This window comes from Anopheles funestus, chromosome 3RL (genome assembly GCF_943734845.2).
Source record: "Anopheles funestus chromosome 3RL, idAnoFuneDA-416_04, whole genome shotgun sequence".
Classification (NCBI taxonomy): domain Eukaryota; kingdom Metazoa; phylum Arthropoda; class Insecta; order Diptera; family Culicidae; genus Anopheles; species Anopheles funestus.
In genome coordinates this window covers 56,065,769-56,084,991 of record NC_064599.1, presented here as the reverse complement: position 1 = coordinate 56,084,991, position 19,223 = coordinate 56,065,769, and the positions used below count along the sequence as shown (strand labels likewise).

At 42.8% G+C, this 19,223-nt stretch overlaps 1 protein-coding gene and 1 long non-coding RNA gene across 5 annotated transcripts in view; both read right to left on the bottom strand.

The window, feature by feature from the left end:
* The window catches only part of LOC125770157 (matrix metalloproteinase-2), a 287,900-nt gene that overhangs the window by 67,273 nt on the left and 201,404 nt on the right, over positions 1-19,223 (bottom strand). The window lies entirely within an intron of this gene.
* Positions 1-19,223, bottom strand: part of LOC125770305 (uncharacterized) — a 159,916-nt gene that overhangs the window by 51,134 nt on the left and 89,559 nt on the right. The window contains exon 3 of one of the 3 annotated variants that reach the window (XR_007419156.1): positions 4,075-7,563. The exons of the other annotated variants lie outside the window; for them this stretch is intronic. This is a non-coding gene — a long non-coding RNA (uncharacterized LOC125770305). Of the gene's footprint in view, positions 1-4,074; positions 7,564-19,223 lie in introns of those variants that run through there. 3 annotated transcript variants of the gene reach the window in all.

Here is a 19,223-nt window from a genome sequence, read left to right as displayed (position 1 = left end):
TTACCATTCTCGATTACTTGTGGTGTAGTACATTTCTCCTGTGTGTGTGGGGAAATCAGCACAATTACCCAGAGCAGGATAGTTTTCAGTTTTCTGCTCCCCGGGTCCCATTAAATTCTTGGCCAACATTAGCACCAATTGCATTAAGTGTTGGATTTCGTCTTTTTCTTTTCGCATAGCGCAGCACATTAGAAGATTGGGAATGTGGTTAGAGTACTTTATCAAGAGCAGAACAAAGGTAGAAGAACCAATTTTGGTTAGATTAATGAGAAGCAAAAAAAAAAAAAACGAGCTAAATGTGGTATTGAAAATTTGCTTAATGCAGTACGGATTAGATTTCTGCTGGAACACTTCAAACCATTATCGCTCAGTGTTGCGAAAGAGTGTCATCTGCGTACGAAAGGATGAACAAGAAACTAATCAACTTGAAATTGGTGAAGATTTCAAGTTTGAAAGAGATTGCTTCCACCTTCAGTGAGATGATCCGATGGAGAAACTTTCGAACTCCATTATATCTTTCCTTGCTGTTAAGAATCTGCTTTCTCAACAAGCTTCTACAACAAGCACACCAAAAACGACAACGAAAGGTAAATAATCACCCTGAATATAAACAAAATGTTAATGGAGCAATAAAAACCGGAAAGTCAATGCGTCAGTTTTGCCTCATCATTTTCCCATAATTTAGCACAACACGTGGAGCACACTCATTATTTTTGGGGGGCGACTTGCTTCAGGCTTTTCCATTGCCTTTGCTTCGGTGTGCTAAGAGTTGGGTTTAGATGGGATGAAACACATTCGCTCATAGTCCTTTTTGGGGAAAGTAAACTTTCTTTGGAAGCAAATTCCTGGACAAAGCAAACCCCTTTTTTGTCAGACCCAGTTTCAGGATCAGGGAGTATGTGGGATGTGTTGTAGACGCACACACGTACCACCGGTGATGGTATATCGATGATTCGTGCCTAGTCAGACCGTTTTATCTGGGCTGAACTGTGTGGGAAAAGGATGCGTACGAGCCGCGTGTGTGTGTGCGGAGAGGAATTAGCCATTGGACAGGATGACATAAATCGTTAATCTTGTGAATGGGTGTGCGTGCGTGCGGTGAGAAATCCTAAGTCATCCTCTTTTGTAGAAACGAAAGGCGTGCAGATGAAACATCGCTTCCCATGTGCAGTTGCGCGGGAGAGAATGGGATTTTGCTTTTCTGCCACTTTTTTGGAAGAAAAGACCCGAACGATATGAACCATGAAGGCACATACACACGATAAAGCGTGCACGATAACTAAGACGAGCAGCACCACAAAAAGGCTAAAAGCGTGGCAGAAAACGAGTTTCCTATTAGCATCTTTTTCCTCGTCGCTTTCCATCGGGGAAAGTGATTCCGATCTGCAAGGGGTTTTGGCGCAGGTTTTGTTGGCTTCCTTTTTGAGCGATCTCATCAATGACCGCAGTGAAGTTTTTTTTCTTCTTTTCCACCCCAAAGGACGGAAGAAACCTTCCCGTTGGCAACACTAACAGGAATGAGGGAAAATAAATTCCCCAGCATCGGCAGAAAGCCCTCGAGGAATGACCAGAAAACGAGCTGGTGGTTTAGAAGGAATTTTCCATAAATTCATGGAAACGCTTAAAGGTGCAGAGGTCGGTTGAAGGTAGTAGTGAAGGACGCGAGAGATATTTTGCTGGTGCTGCTGCTGCTGCTTCTGAACATTCAATTGAGCCGAGCCAGAAAACCTTCGTTTCTGTGTGAGGAACGAAAGATCGATACCTCGATACGATAGGTTCGGCAGAAGCGAGAATTTTTGGGGCAAAATATTGCGGAAGTCGCTCGCCGCCGGAAATGTTTTGTCGGGCTCTGCACTCAACACCTCCAGCGGCGATGCGTCCGGATCGTTGTGGTTTTTCTCCTATCACGCACAGACACATACAGGCGCACATCCAACACGCAACGAACGAACGAACGTGCACATATCATTTGTGGAGTAGAGAAACATATGCCATTTGTCTGCCTTGGTAGGGGTTGTGCTGTGGCCTGTTCGGTCGTGGGGGGGGGGGGGGGGGATGGATTGAACGCGCCTCATTGCAACTTTCCCCCATTTCCCCCACGTGGGAAGCAAGTGAGCCATCCGACCGATACCGCCACTGATGCCGACGTCAACGGTGGAATTTGTGGCGATAGCGATAAGACATTACAGCGGCCTTTCGTCACCTTCGTTGGCGGTTCGTCGGTGAACGGTGGACCGAAAAAACGTTCATCACACATCCGTACGGAGAAAGTGTTGGAAAATGTGCGGAAGATATTTGGAGAATTCGTACGTACACATAATCGAAATGCTGTTGGACCGGTTGGACGGGAGGGCAGAAAAGGCCACAGGTAAATGGCGTTCAAATCCCAGTAAAGCTTCAACGCTGTCGCGTGAAAACAGTGCGGTTTGGTAGGAAAAGTTTGCGCCCGGGAATGTGTTCCGTGGAGTGGTTTTTTTTCCTTCTTCGCCAAGCAAGAGAAAAACAGAGGGAAAGAGAGAGAGCGAGCAAAAAAGCCACCACATATCCTCTACGCTTACCATCGTTTGGAGACGCTTCAATTTTGCGCTCGTCGAGTGTTGTGAATATTCCAATTGGCGGATGGCCGGAACGGTGTGGTTGGGTTTCGGAAAAGTGTGTCTTGAGGGCTGTCTACTATTGAACGTTTACCGCAACCGACTGAACTCTAACAGAAAAGGTGACATTCTCCGGCGTCTTATGTGTTTACCGAGACGCCAATTTTCATTAAACTCTGCTGACGTTTCCACGCGTTTCATTTCCCCGCCGATCGGATTCGACTGAGGGCTCAAAAGCCGCTTTATTTCTGTGCAAATGGTGAGAAATTTTTTTTTCGCCCACTTACAAAATAAGGAAAAAATACTTGCCAGATGTTTTTTCTTCAAATACGTATAACATTTAAATATGTTAGAAGGTTACATTTCAAAATAAAATATTGGGTCTCCAAAGACAGAATGTTACAGGCGATAAACATGAAGTAATTATGTGAGTATTGAGAAATGTTTTTAAAAAATTAAAAAACAACTCTTTCATTGAACTCAACATCCTAGACCACGATGCCAACAACACTACCAGAGATATCTTTGGAAAATATTGAAAAAAAAAAGTATTAAAAGCGCGATTTAGTTGAGATACAAACCCAAATTAGTTTACAGGTTCGGAGATACAGTTGAAACGATAATTCTTTAGAAATATTTAATGCTATACAGTAAAATATCGATTATCTGGGGGCGGATTAACCGTGCACCGAAAATTGACAGCTGTTCAACCGCGGTGAACATTTTTGCTCATGTCAGATTGGTTCAAATTATTTGTTGGATTTTCGCAGTATAAATGACATTGACATTTAAGGAACTATTATCCGTGGAAATCGATTGACCGGCATCAGTCCGGTTCCGAGCACCCCGGATAATTCTACTGTATTTGTATCTGCCAGTCTCTCAAATAAACTTTTTTTAAACGCTCCATAGCCGTCGGATAGAGGCAAAAGGTTCTAGTAAAAAAATATTAAAATTCTATAAAATACAAATAATATTCTCACAATCACACAAAGTAACATGTGTTTGTTTTGAAATAATGATCAAGCTTCATAAATCACGTGCTCAGAAATGTGTATGAACAGATTCGTGAAATTTATATATGTAAACAATAGGTATGTTTAAATAGCAATTAAAATATTCCAACTAGTTGTCCACAAATTATCTTGATATGTTAACAAGTATCGAAGCTGTTGATGATTAAAATTAATTTGCATACATTGGTATACTTCGAATGTCTAACAGATTTTTCCACGTAAAACTATTTCAAGAACGTTTCGATTTCAAGTATGTAACACTTCAATCCGACACAGCTAATAATTAAACTATTCTCATTAGTTAAGAGTGTTTCAACATTGAAGAGTGATTTAGATTGCTCCATTTTCGACACACTGTTACCACACTTTGCAGAAAGGTGTAATGAGCAATTATTTTTGGTGTTACTTTTAGAAATGTGGCTAAATTTTGGCACATGACATCACTCATGAATCAGATAAAAAGGGCAGCCATACACGTGTGTGTCACGTGTTTCAAAAGCGTTACTTTTATTGTGTTGTAATTTTGTTAGTTTCAGCTCTTACCTTTCAATGCGGCAGAGTTTCACACCTGAATTCATGTTCCAAAATTACCTTTTTGGGTAAATTTTGTATATTTTTTTCTCCCATTTCCCTACCAACGCACGTGTCTTCACGTGTTTGGTTGGTGCAGGTGCAGAACAGCAATTTTACGCGTTTGCATTCAGCTTAATCTTCAACCATTTGCACATTGTTTTGTTCACATGTATATGTGTGTGTGAACGTGTTTATGAAAATTTTATGTTGTGTCATTTAAATGGCAAAGTGCCAGCACCATAAAAATAAAATAAAGAGAAGAAAAGAGAAGAGAAGAAAAAAAAACCAGATGTCAACTTAAAGACGCTTTTCGTTGCGCTTGTGAGGAATGGAAAAGTGGTCTCTTGTTTTTCACCTCTTCGAGCTTTCAACATCTCCGTGACACTTCTGGGTCCGGGAACGGGGCCAAGTGCTTTCGGCAGCGACGATTGACAGTAAATTTTAACCGAAAGTGATATTGAAAGGATAAACGTGTTGTGCGATGACGTAATTTAATTTTCCTCTTATTGTTTCGGCGCTTCAGTCGTTGGTGGAAAGCAAGCGTGAGTGCATTGTTACACATGCACACCAACCCCGGGGAAAATGTCGGAAAAAGGATTAGATAGAATTGTTTTTACGGTTTTAATCTTACATAGAAAATCATTCACCAGCGGGAATTTCAACAAACGCCATTTTAGCAGCGCACATCGTTTGGAAACATTTGCAAAATCAAACGATCTGCGATCGATTTTTGTAATGAAAAATCTTTGCAGACATTCTTTCATTGCATGCAAATTCATTCACTGGTTTCTTCCATTCTTCCACGTGTTCCGCAAAGATGCCAGGATCCATTTCATTCGTTTGTATTTGCATCAAATATTTGACGCTGAAATTATTGCACGTGATCCCATACTTCTGAAGAATGCTTCAAAATGGTTTCTCCTTTTCTTTATGGACTTTTCTGCAGAGCATGAATTAAGCCTAACTTTCAAAATGGAAGTAGCTTCGCAAAATCGTACTTTTTTATGAATGATTGCTAATGCTCCCCTTACAGTTTGCTCTTTTGGTCATATTTTTTTTCCTGAGTGGAAATTCATACTGCCATAAGGGAAAGCATCCGGAATGGGATGATACCATTCATTTTGTGCGCCGTTGGGTCGAGTGAAAAATCGACCAACCGATAGCGTTGATTTTGGGTTTTTTCGCTTCCAGACCTTGGGTCGTGGTCGTATGTAAAGTGGGATCGCTACTTCACTACCAATATTGATTCTTTTTCCTTTTCTACACCCTGTTTGCTAGAGGATTTAATCTCGATTTATTTTCCGTTCCGGCTTTTTTTTATGGCCTTAAAGGTACTGTGGGGTTTGGCGTGAAGATGCGTTAGTGTGGGATCTGTCTGTCTAACAGAGCGGGAACCAGCTTCACCAGTTCCGGTGTGGAACGATTTGAAAATGAAAGCATAAAATTTCTTCTCATCATCCATCGGTGGAAGAAGTACGTCATCATCATCATCATCCCTCTTCGTCGGAGTGGAAATCAATTCCGATGGGCATTTTGGGATACCTTTTTTCTTTTCTGCCAAACCACTCGTTGGCAATTTTTTCTCATTTATCTCACGTACGTTTTAGTCGGGAAACAAATAATTTCGGGCATGAGCATCTCTTTTGTTTTCCCGCAAACCAGCAAAGGTTTCACATTTCTGAAAGGAATTGCTACACGTGGCGAAAGAATAAAACAGTGCAATCAAAATTTTGGATTTCGATAAATTCTATCAGCTTAACATTTGTGTCGGAGCTGTTGAGGGAGCAGCGAGCTACCGGGAGCGGAAGATGGTAAGTAAACTCCATTTTGTAGCAAACAGTTCCAGACCAGCACCTAATGGTCGTGCTACGAAACGGACCAGTAAAAAGGGGCGCTCTACTCTGTCGGCGTGTGAACATCCCTAAAGGGTTCAATTAGATTAAGAAATCCTCCAAACTTCTCCTGTGCCTTTGTTCTCCTTTCGCTTCTTCCATTTTGATCTAATTTAATCGTCTTTCGTTCGTATTACGTTGATCAGCTTTCAAAAGAGTGTATACATGTGTGTGTGAGAGATAGAGAAAGAAAAGTGAAAAATGGGCCATTTTCCAGGGAAAAAGTAAGTCCCAAATCCTGGACATGTTAGTGAGTGTTAGTGTGTATCCTTTTACGTGTATCCTTGTTACTTCCTTGTCCCACGACCGCTGGGCCGAACGCTAATAGAAATTCAATTTCCTACAGGTGGCAAAACATAAACCAAAGGCCTAAGTGAAAAAGGATTTCTTCCTTTTTGGCAACCATTTTTCCTCCTCCCAAAATGAATATTCCCGGAAAAGGACATTCCCGGTGATCGGTTAAGTTGTGTAGCGTGATCCTTTTTTTAAGTACAGGAATAAGGTAGAACATAGACGAACAAAAAAAGCAACAACCTGACGCTGAAAGCCCTAAAGGTTTGAATATAAATAGCTTCATCGATTAGGGTGAAAATCTTCGGTGGTTTTTGGTAGCCCCGTATCGTAACCAAATATCCCGAATGTGACGTACTGCAAGAACCGTCAGCGTATCGTTGCACGGCATGCAGCATGGAATCAATTTGGTCCCAAGAGTGTTCCACAACCGGCCACTACTTCCACCGATCATGCAGAGAAGCAAATGCAGATTTCTACCCCATCCTGTTCGAACCGAAACGAAAAAGTGATCGATTGATTTTCCTTCCCTTGAATCACCGTCCGGTGCTTCGTTTTTGAAAGGTGCCCAACAATGGCTGTCCGGGAAACGCCGAGGTTCAGGAGATTCCGCACAGAACATACGATCACAGATTATTGGTTGTATTCATGGTCGTCACACAATGGCCGAACGTTTGCCTCCGACTGTGGGCCAGCTGTGGTTTTTTGGAAGCTATTTCCAAAACCAAAACCCCTTCACTCTTGGGGTTTTGCCCCAGCTTACCCTTCCGGAAACCAACTGACGTGGATGTGAGTTGACTATTAGAAAATTGCCAAATGAGGTTTGCTGGTGACATTCTGTTTGATTGATTTTCATGTCTCACCCATCCATGCGTCCGTCCATTTCTGGGGCCAATGTTTCGCCAATTCGAATGGTCCGAGTGCTTGGCTCTTACCGCAATTGATTTCCTTACCTTGCTCTCTCCCTCGTTCCATTCATCTTGCCGAGGGGAATGACAGAGAGGGGAAGAGCAATACCGGCGGCAACCCTCTAATCGGTTGCGGCTCGATTCGTTCGAATGCTTGGAAAAATTCACAACCAAACCCGGAGATTTTCCTTTCACTCCCGCAGTGGTCTAAAATGGCGGCATTGCTGCGGTTTTCCACAATGTCGGGTTTTCTGGCAAATGCAAGATGCGATGGTACGGATGCACTTACCTGGAAGAAGAAAAACAACAGAGAGAGAGAGAGAGAGAGAGAGAGAGGATATTAAGAAAAAAGTAGTTGTAAGCGCAACGGGCAGAACGATACGCTCGGTGGTCAACCTGTGGTAGTGGTTTTGTATGTGGTTGTAGTAATGAAATTTTCGTTTCTAAAAAGGTTTTCTACTTTGGTTCAACGCATTGCAAGCGCACAGCGTTGGTCGGTTTGTAATGGGTAGAAAAGGAAAATCACAAACGAAACTTGTTTACGCTGAAATATGATGCAAATGATATTTTTGTTGGGAAGTAATTTCTTTCTTTTTTCCCCTTTTTTTGTTGCTCACTCATGAAGTTTTGGAGTGAAACCCCTTACTTCAAACGATTTTAAAAACCTCGATGGCGTGAGAACAATATAAAAAAAATGTTTATTAAAAAAAAATTAATCTCCTATTTTCCATCGATACCATTTCATCAGTGTGTGCTTTTCACATATGAATTGATGGTTATGTATCGATCAAGCTAGAGAGGGTGGATATGGATGGAGGTAATTTGTTCAAAAAGATAAATTCACTATCATTGGATTGGATGTCGGTTGATCGATCAATTAAACACAAATGCCAGTTTACTGTATGAATTGTATTCGTTGACTGTTGTTTTTAGAAGTGACCACCACTAATGGGTGGAACAATATAGGTATCGAGAGCTAGATTGGATATCTTTTTAAAGTGAGACTTACAGAGTGATATTCGAAATTGGAAGAGCCAAAATAATGAATTATTTCCAAATAAATTAATGAAGAAAAGTAACATTCGTGAAGTTATTAATACACACAATAACAATTAATACAAAAATATATTATATATCTGTCGAAAATACAGTAAGAATTTCATGCAATATTTAGAAGAATTAGTTACAGGAAATAATTAGGATAAATTGCATGAAATATTTCACGGACGAACTGAGAGGGGATTAGTTAATTGGACTTGTCATCTAGGGCTGGAAATGAACTTTAGGATTAAGCAAATGAACACTGTACGAATGAACTTGACAGACGAATAAACAGTTGCAATCAGAACGGCGCGAAGTCTACCACGGAAATTTCTTCGGAAAGAAATTTAACACTTCGTAATTTTTCACGTCCCAGTTTCAGTGAGATTTTCTCACATTTTTTGGTCCTTCGAACCGGATTAGTGAAAGTTACGGAGTTTTATCGTTTCATCGCTCTGCATCAAGAGCTCGGTCGGTAAAAAGCTCTGCATCAAGAGCAAGGTGTATATTCTTCGTCGCGTCGTTTCACGCCATCGCGCTTCGCTCTGCATCAAGGGCAACGGCCAACGGTTTCAGCGCCATCGTTTTTTGAATTTGCGCGCCAACCTTAAACGTTTTTCTTTCGTGTGTTAATTTCGTCCCGTGAGTGTTTCATATCGCATAATGGATAAAAAAATAAAGGCTGCTCAGCTGAAAAGGAGAATAGCGGTCGAAAACATAAGTGCCCTCGAACGGTTCCAAGCGCAGTTTTCGGGAGATGACGCCAAGCAAATCCCGGAGGCGTTAGAAGACTTGGAACGTCATAAGGAAGGGTTCTTCGCCGCGGTATCGAAGCTGGAAGAGCTCGACGACAGCAATGAGGCGATCGAAGCGTGTATTATGGAGAGGATCAACATCGAGGAGCGGTGTAGGAAGCTCAAATCCTTCCTACGGGATAACCTTCGACGGGAGGAAGGTGCACTAAATGATACATCGGCTTTGGCTTCTTCGACGCTTGCGTTTGGTCGGCCAAACGCACCGCATCTACGCCTTCCGAAGATTGAGTTGCCATCCTTCGATGGCGACCAAACGAAATGGCTATCTTTTCGCGACCGCTTCATCGCGATGATCGACGCTTCACCGGAGCTTCCTTCAATTGCGAAGCTCGAGTATTTGCTGTCGGCGTTAAAGGGGGAAGCTGCGCTTCCCTTTGAGCACACCCAATTAACGGCGGACAATTATTCAGTGACTTGGGCGGCGCTACTCATACGATATGATAATCCGCGTTTACTAGTGCGTGAATACTATCGCAAGCTGCACTATCTTCCGGCAGTGCAATCGGAGAGTGTAGAAAAGCTTACTTGCTTAGTGGACGAATTTTCGCGATATGTGAACGGTTTTGTGAAGTTAAATGAGCCGGTGGATTCATGGGACACGCCATTATCCAACATGCTACTAATGAAGTTGGATCGTGCGACACTTTTAGCGTGGGAGAAACATTCAGTGCACTTTCCAAAGGACCGCTACAAGGAAGTGATCGCGTTTGTGCAAGACAGGATACAAATCCTGAAATCAACGAACAACTTCACGAGTGATACAAACGATAGTGCGAGTAAGGTGGCCGGCACATTTCGATCTTCAGCGTCACGTAGATCGATTGCACAAGCGGCTTCTTCGCGATCATTCCCCCCTAGTGCTCCGACCCACAAGTGTCCTTTGCAGTGTGTCGACAGTCACCTTCTAAGGAGCTGTCCGGTGTTCACCGGTAAGGATGTGAATCAGCGTCGTGAAATCGTGTCATCCAAGCACCTGTGTTGGAATTGTTTGAGTGATTCCCACCAGGTGAAGGCTTGCAAATCGGACTATGCTTGCCGTACATGTCATCAGCGGCATCATACGCTGCTACATGTTCCTGCAAGTTCAACGGTAGCGATGACACTGCAAGACAATGCTGGGATGGTGTTTTTGGAAACGGCGCTACTTAACATCGTGGACGATTACGGTGTGAGACATGAAGCAAGGGCGCTGCTCGACTCGGGTTCTATGTCGAACTTCATCTCCGAGTCGCTGGCTCGGAAGATGCTCGGAACACCTCGGAACAAGGTAAAGGTGTCGGTCACGAGCATCGGAAACAACGTGCAACTAGTGAAAGGATCGATCTTTGCATCCGTGGAATCAAGGATCCACGCGCATGCTTCTCAGCTCGAGTTGCTCGTTGTTGACACCCCTTTCCTGCACATTCCAACGGCGTCCATTGACGCGTCGTCGTGGAAATTCCCTGATTTGCCACTTGCGGACCCGTCATTTTATGAGCCTGGCAAGATCGACATCATCATCGGAGGAGACACGTATTGGGAGCTCCATTCTGGCCGAAAACGTTCCCTCGGCAAGGGAAAACCGTGGCTTGTAGAGACCCCATTCGGTTGGGTCGTTGCTGGCAACGTATCACCGGGTGCATCGCATGAATCGCGTTTGTGCCACCTATCGACCAGCAGTTCATCTTCCATGGATTCCATAATGGAGCGTTTCTGGGAAATCGAAACGATCAGCGATGATCCAGCAGTGTCAGCGGAAGAGGATGCCTGCGAGAAACACTTCGTGGCCACTACAACCAGAGATGCTTCGGGCAGGTATGTTGTTCGTTTACCGCAAAATACTAATCCTAGTATCGTTTTAGGAGTGTCGAAGGCGATCGCTGATCGTCGGCTCCTAGCGGTGGAACGACGGTTAAGGTCCAACCCTACAATGAAGGAAGAGTATAGCAGTTTTATGAAGGAGTACGAGCGTCTAGGCCACATGAAAAGACTTACCGGTCCTGTTGATGATTCATGTGAGCATTACTACCTTCCTCATCATGCGGTAGTAAAAGAAACGAGCACAACCACTAAGGTCAGAGTAGTGTTTGATGCATCGTGCAAATCATCATCTGGATACTCGTTGAACGATAAACTATTGGTTGGACCCGTCATTCAGGACGACCTCTTCACGATAATCGTTCGTTTTCGATCACGCGCAATCGCCTTGTCAGCCGATGTCGAAAAAATGTACCGCCAAATTCGCCATGATGAAGACGATCATCGGTATCTTCGCATTCGGTACAGAGAAGATCCGACTCAACCCATTCAAACCTTCGAACTACAAACGGTCACCTACGGCACCGCATCCGCACCATTTTTGGCGACTCGTACACTGAAACAAATTGCCTATGACCATCAGACGTTGTATCCAAGGGCGGTCGACGCAGTTATTCACGATTTCTATGTGGATGATTTGCTAACGGGAACAGAAGAGGTGTTGGATGCAATCGAAATGCGGAAACAAATTTCTGAGATGCTCAATTCTGCTGGCTTCTCGTTAAAGAAGTGGGCATCCAACATGCCAGAAGCACTCAAAGGCGTTCCACCAGGCGATTTGGCAAATCATTCCACACATGAGTGGAAAGATCCACAATCCGTATCAACCCTGGGACTCGTGTGGGAACCAGCAGTTGATATGCTTCGGTTCCGGATCGATCTACCACCGGCTGTGACGGTATTAACGAAGAGGCTAACTCTGTCATATATTGCCAAAATATTTGACCCACTCGGTTTGCTGAGCCCCTCTATCGTCATAGCCAAACTCTTTATGCAACAATTGTGGTCCTTGAAGTCAAACGGGAAGACTTGGGACTGGGATAGTGAGCTACCATCACATCTCCAACGGGAATGGACGGCGTTTCATTCGAAACTACACTCGCTTCGGGAAGTACGCATTCCTCGATTTGCATCACTTCGAAACGCGACCAATCTACAATTACACGTGTTCGCGGATGCATCACAAGTAGCGTATGGTGCTTGCTGCTACATCCGGACAGAAGGTCCGTCAGGTTTTTCGGTGCATCTATTGGCAGCTAAGTCAAAGGTTGTGTCACTGGCAAACACCAACTCAATCGCCAGACTTGAGCTTTGTGCGGCAAGATTGGCAACTCAACTGTTCCGGAAGGTCAGTCAGTCCCTCAACGGTCCCTTTGAAACCTTTTGCTGGACTGATTCCATGACCGTATTACATTGGCTAAGGTCGTCACCGCGGCGCTGGAAGCCATTCGTCGCCAATAGGGTTGCACAAATTCAGGCTGAAACACGGATCAAGTGCTGGAAGCATGTTCCGGGTGTAGACAACCCAGCAGACGATGTGTCGCGAGGTCTGCTTCCAGACAAATTGCGATCATGTCATCGATGGTGGCATGGGCCATATTGGCTTAGTGGCAAGGAGGAAATCTGGCCTGATAGAGAACCTGCAATAGAAGAAGATGTATCAACGGTTGAAGAACGAGTGGCTCAGATACAAGTTACTGCGTTGGCAACCAGCAACGAGTTCAGCAGCAGTTTGTTTGCACGGTTCTCTTCTTACCTAAAACTACGTCGAACCACAGCGTATTGTCTGCGTTACATCCAGTGTTTGCGGTCAAGCAAATCCTCAGAAAGGGCATCAAACCTCTCACAGATGCCAATTCAGGAACTCATTACATTAGTACCACCGCTGACAAAGGATGAGTTGGAGCAAACAGAGTTTCGGTTATGCCACCTAGCCCAGCAGGATTCGTTCTCGGGGGATATTATCGAGTTGGCAAACGGTCGAGAGTTGCCACGTAGTTCCAGGCTAAAGTGGTTATCGCCATTCATCGATCCGATGGGAATTTTACGTGTTGGGGGCCGGCTACGCCACGCACAAATGGAAGATGCGTCGAAGCATCCGATCCTGCTCTCTTCCAAACATCAGTTGGCAGTATTAGTGGCAGTGGCACATCATCATAAGTATCTGCATGCTGGTCCGGAATTGTTATTATCCACGCTTCGTCAGCGATTCTGGATCATTGGTGGACGCAATTTGGCCAAGGCTGTTTTCCATCGGTGTCACCAGTGCTTCAAGGCCAAACCAACACTGGTGAAACAAGCCGTTGCTGACCTACCGGCGTCCAGGGTTTCACCGACAAGACCCTTTTTGGTGAGTGGCATCGACTACTGTGGGCCGATTTACCTGAAGTCGACCGTACGCAACCGTAGTCCCACAAAGGCATACATCGCTATTTTTGTGTGCTTTTCAACCAGGGCAGTTCACATTGAACTAGTAAGCGATCTCACTACCGCAGCTTTCTTGGCAGCACTACGGCGTTTCGTGGCTCGTAGGGGAAAAATAGCTGAACTGCATTCAGATAACGCCACCACATTTAAGGGAGCTGCACACGAACTTCATCGCATCTATCAGATGCTTAAGTGCAGCGATCGCGAACGGAACGAGATATTCAACTGGTGTGCCAATGATGAAATTCAGTGGAAGTTCATCCCACCTCGGGCACCACACTTTGGAGGGCTGTGGGAGGCAGCGGTACGGTCCGCAAAACAGCATATTGTTCGCACGTTAGGAGGTACAAGCCTCACTCAAGAGGGAATGATCACTCTGTTGGCTCAGGTAGAGCAATGTTTAAACTCCAGGCCGTTAGTTCCACTATCAAGTGATCCATCCGATATGGAACAGCTTACACCGGGTCATTTTCTCATAGGATCGAATATGTTAGCTTTGCCACAGTTGGATAGGAGCCAGGTGCCTTCGAATAGGTTGAAGGAATTTGATCTTGTTCAAAAACAACTGCAAAACATATGGTCACGTTGGTATCCGGAGTACCTTCAACAAATTCAGGCTCGTGCAAAGAAATATTCGGTTGAACCAGTGTCGCTAGAAGAAGGCCAAGTAGTAATCATAAAGGAAGACAATGTACCACCTACCTTGTGGCCAATAGGAAAAATCGTTGCAACCCACCCAGGAAAGGACGGTGTTGTAAGAGTTGTGACACTACGTACAGCCGCAGGGAAAGAAATAGTTCGGGCCACAGCAAGAATAGCGATTCTTCCAAACACGTTAACCGATTAATAACAACGATAATAACACGCGGTGCAAATGTCAACACACACAGCACAGGTCAAGATCAATAGTACAAGGCACATCACAAACGCAAATGTAGGACAATACCAATTATTTATTGGCTAAAGAAGTTCCTTCTTTGGTGGCCGGGAATGTCGAAAATACAGTAAGAATTTCATGCAATATTTAGAAGAATTAGTTACAGGAAATAATTAGGATAAATTGCATGAAATATTTCACGGACGAACTGAGAGGGGATTAGTTAATTGGACTTGTCATCTAGGGCTGGAAATGAACTTTAGGATTAAGCAAATGAACACTGTACGAATGAACTTGACAGACGAATAAACAGTTGCAATCAGAACGGCGCGAAGTCTACCACGGAAATTTCTTCGGAAAGAAATTTAACACTTCGTAATTTTTCACGTCCCAGTTTCAGTGAGATTTTCTCACAATATCTGTAAAAAGAATTTTCTTTTTTAAATTTTTCTGTAAAAAAATAAAAAACTGTTTTTGAATATTGAGTAAGAAAAAATATCAGATAGAAAATTTTACGCTTTCAATGCTTCAAAAAAATGGAATTTAACTTTAACATCTTCATTCTTCAATGTTCCACTGTAATGATTTCTTCTTTTCAGTTCTGCTTCAAAAATAAAAAAGAGCAGTTACAAGAAAAGTAAGAATAACCCAAAGTGGAACGAATATATAAGAACAAAATACGATAAAAAGGAAAACACCAACCAGCAGCAAAACGTGGCAAGCAAACGATTCCTTAATTAAAAAAGGAACGCTAACCATTTCGCGTAGTTTCCGCAGATCGTTTTTCTTCATTCTGTTTGGTAGGAAGCTGTTTTTGTACGGGCAAAACCCGTAACGCAGGATTAACTTACCAAAGCGCACCACAAGGTGCACACGATCGTGTGCTTGAGAGTTTTATTCTTTTTTGCATTTTTTTTTCGTCCTGTCCGCTCCTGCCCAAAAGGATCTTCAATTGCCGACTGTCTCGAGAAGGGAATAAAGTGTTTTTTTTTTGGTTTGTGAGTGTTTTTCCCTTAAGGCTAGCTTCGATCCGGTTCGATCCGGGAAAGGGCAAATAGAGAGAAAAAGAAATAGCTTTGCGCTGGAATCTCCAGCACCAGCCGGCAGGCGCTTGTTGTGGAAGTATATTTCACGGGAGCCAGGCACGATAAGGATTTCACCGTAAAGCTTTTGCATTTTCCCATTCGCATTCGGATTCTGGAGAGGCAGAGGATTAAAGATTTTTTTGTGTGCTGTCTCTTCCTTTCAAGCAATGTAGTAGAACTCCGGTACGGTTTTGACCTTGGGATGGAATTTTCGATTCGGGTTCCATTTGATTGTGGATTGTGGAGAATATTTTCCATCCAAGAATTTGACTTTTTCCACATCCCCAGCTACTAATCGCGGAAAAGCTATTGCGCTTACATATCTCCATTTCGCCATGTCACACGAAACGGCCAAATTCTTGAGCGTGGGTGAGTGTATGTAATCCATAAGTCTCGTCAAAATGGGAGAAAAAAACAACGACCGAATGTTGATAAAGCATTCAAATAACGTTGCGCATACGATCGGTAAAGTTTTTTGTTGTTGTTGTTGCTCTTTGGGAAACTAATTCTCCCTCCAGGTGAGTGAAGGCATCGCCCGATTCGATGAGTAAGATCGATGATGCATGAGAAATGTGCACACGTACTTTTTGGGCAAACTTTGTGATCCCGCGTGAGTTTGATTTATGCTGCTTCAAAAACAGTCTCACACCACACAACCGGCATAGCGTTGGTGGGTTGTAACTGGCCGCAAAAAAACGAAACAAAAAAGCGTCAAGAAACAGTAAAAGAATCGTTTCTTTATCCCTTTTTATACAGCCGTCAGGTGTAACCGTTTGCAAACAGGCTCACTTTCATCGGCCCCGGGGCCGGTAAGAAGCCCAGGAATTATCGATCGTGTTGTGTTGGTGTTTGGTGGTTTTTTGTTTGTTTGCCGAAAGATTCCCTTCGCGTAGGGTAACTGTCACCCGGGGGGCTGTGGAGGAAGGAAGTTTACTCAACATATTTACACACATCCCCACACATTCGTGGAAGCGTGCAAAGTCACGGTAAAACCCACACGCAATACACACACCAACACGCTGCCAAACTCAAACACTAGAGCGTGGCATCACTTTCAGGGCATCACAATCGGCAAAAGGGAAAGCCCATGGAGCGCAAAAGGGAATAAATTCCACCGAATTCTGCAATTGCGAAAGGGAAACTTCGTTGCTACTTCATCCGACAGTACGTTTTTTTTTCTACAAGATGCCACAAAGTATATGATGGACGGTGGAACACGATGATAGGGATGCTGCTGCTAAGGGGGGGGGGGTGTTCCTCGGCGGCAGAGTTTTCCCTCATTGGGTGGGAAAACATTACACACCCCACACCGTACACCGTTTCATCCCGGAAGCAATGAATGGGAGAACAAAAAGCGAAACGAAAAAAAAATCGTCTTCCTCATTCATTATTAAATCGTCGAATCGTCCCACCCAAGGATATAAACTGTGGCACATTGTTGGGAGTTTGGAAAGGCAAGCGATCACAATCGCATTGTGACACGGCATGGTGTTGGTGATGGTTCCCAGTAACTCTGCTGGCGACATATCCCGGGGATCATCATCCTTCTCTTGCTTTGCTGGCTACTTGGCCGGGTTTGCCGGGGGAATGCCGGTGCAGTTGACTTTTACCGTCTGGTGGTGACAGATTTTTCCTCGAAAGCTTCCGCGTCCATTACTCGCTCCTCGCATTCATTTGTGATTGTGATGCCAACACAGTGGGCAAAAGCTTACTTGCGATGAAGGCTTGTGAAGGATTCCACACCGGACCCGTTGTGTGGAAATTTCTTTATCCGATCGTTTAATATTCATATCCTCCAGTCATTATGTAAATGGCAAAACTCAAATCTCTTCTCCGTTGGTTTTCGCTTTCGGTTGAAAGTTGGCTTCAGTCGGCTCTTTGCCGTAGGAAGCCAGAGGAAGTTAAACGTTAAAGGAGAAAAAAAGCAAAAAAAAAAAATAAATGAATTTCTTCTAGGCTTGAAACTTCGCTCGAAAGACTATCTGCCACTGACCTTCCGATGGAGACGCCTGGTACCCGATACTTTTTCACACAAAACTCCATTTTTCGATTGAAAAAAAAAAACTACGAAACCCAGGAACACGAATCGTCGCGTTTGGGTGATAATTACAAATGACGACTATTTGCGTGTAAAATCACCTAATGGTTCCGCTCCTTCCAGTTACCATGGACTTTGGAAAGGGAACATGGAAAACGTTTCAACCCTTCGAACTGGGTGGGGTGTAATTAGAAGGGAGAGTTTGTTACAACAAAGATTACGTTTACCTTTTTTTTTGCTGTTTTTCACGACAAATTTTACAAAAGATTGCTTTCGCTGAAGCTGTAAAAGCATGCTAATAATCTTGGTAACAGATGTTTGATTGAGATTTATTTGTATCGTTGTAGAAAAGTATTGTGTTTAATGCATTTGTAACATATTCAATAAAGGGAATGTGGAGTCAATAATGGGGGAGGAAAATTTTTATGGCGGTAATGTAATGTGGAGATAAGCTGTTAATCTGTCTTGTTCGAATTGTTTAAAAAAAAGTGTTCAGGGAAAGTATCATTTTATGTAAGTTTGAATAAAATCGATTTTTGGCACTTTTTCAACCATCTCGGTACTAATGAATACCGTTCAAATCAATTTATATTGAAAAATAACAAAATTTAAGCCCAAATATGCCAAGCTCATGCCAATTTAACTCAAAAAATCCTTTATTAATTTGACAATAAGAATTTCTTTGAACTTCCGAAATAATGATGGAAAAATTAAATAATGAATTGAAATAATTATTTTTTGTACATAATTTACTAATAATTGCCAATAGCTTTTTCTTTAAAATTCTTTTGTCGAATCACAGAAACAAACTGACTAATTTTCCACGAAAAATGACGTTTACGGACGTCTATTCTTTAACATTTTGTAAAAATTTGCAAATTTGTAAAAATTGTAAAATGTAAAAAACATCAATTTTTATGTATTTTCTTATATTTTTTGTTTTTTATGTAGACATTTATGGGTACACCTTCGAATGGGAACACTTTACATCATACATATGTATGAAGTAGTTTTTCAATTAATCAAACTCATAACGGATCAGTTCACTCCAGCTTTTTAGTGTTAATTTTCTCATAAGGAGGTTTGCAATTTATTTTTATATAATAATAACTTTTGTAAGTTTATCGCTACTCTTGTTTAATCTCTTCTAGTTTATAACTGTGTTGTTGTTTTGTTATGTTCTTTTTGACTGTTATAAAAACGAAATATTTTTTTTAAATCTCTCATTTATAGCTTATTAAGGTTATATTTGTGTTTAAGTTTATTATAAAAAACAGTTTTTATTTAATTTGCTATTTAGTTATACAATAATGGTTTAGCTAATTAATTATGAACGTGTTAAATTCATGGCACTTACGACATTTTTAAGGTTACAAAACATATTCCATCATGGCACTATTTCAATTGTATGCGCTTGGTAAATGCCATCCATCTTGTCCGTATTTGTACTTTTGAAAGACACAACAGCCATCGTCATACACTGCCTCTAAACACACAACAATGAGTATGGTATTTTCATTTGTGGCAAAACGAATCGCTAGTAAAGCTTCTCTCTCTTCTCTCCCTTCCACCCATTTCACCTCACCTCGATCGGACGGTTCGAGTGCTTCAACGGGATTAATGCTCGATCCAGCACAACGTAAAAAAAGGGTATAAAAAGAACGAGCACATCGTTGTCTCTGTTTGTATGACGCCCCCATTCCGAGTTTCGGAACTCGACTACATCACAACAGTTGCACGTACAACTGGTTTTACCTCGGTATCGGTGCGACCATGTTTCCCATCAAGAAAGAACGTCACCGTCACGACGGCAACGAAATGTTCGTTCGCGCGGTGCATAATTTATCCTGTTACGTGAGGTTGATCCGG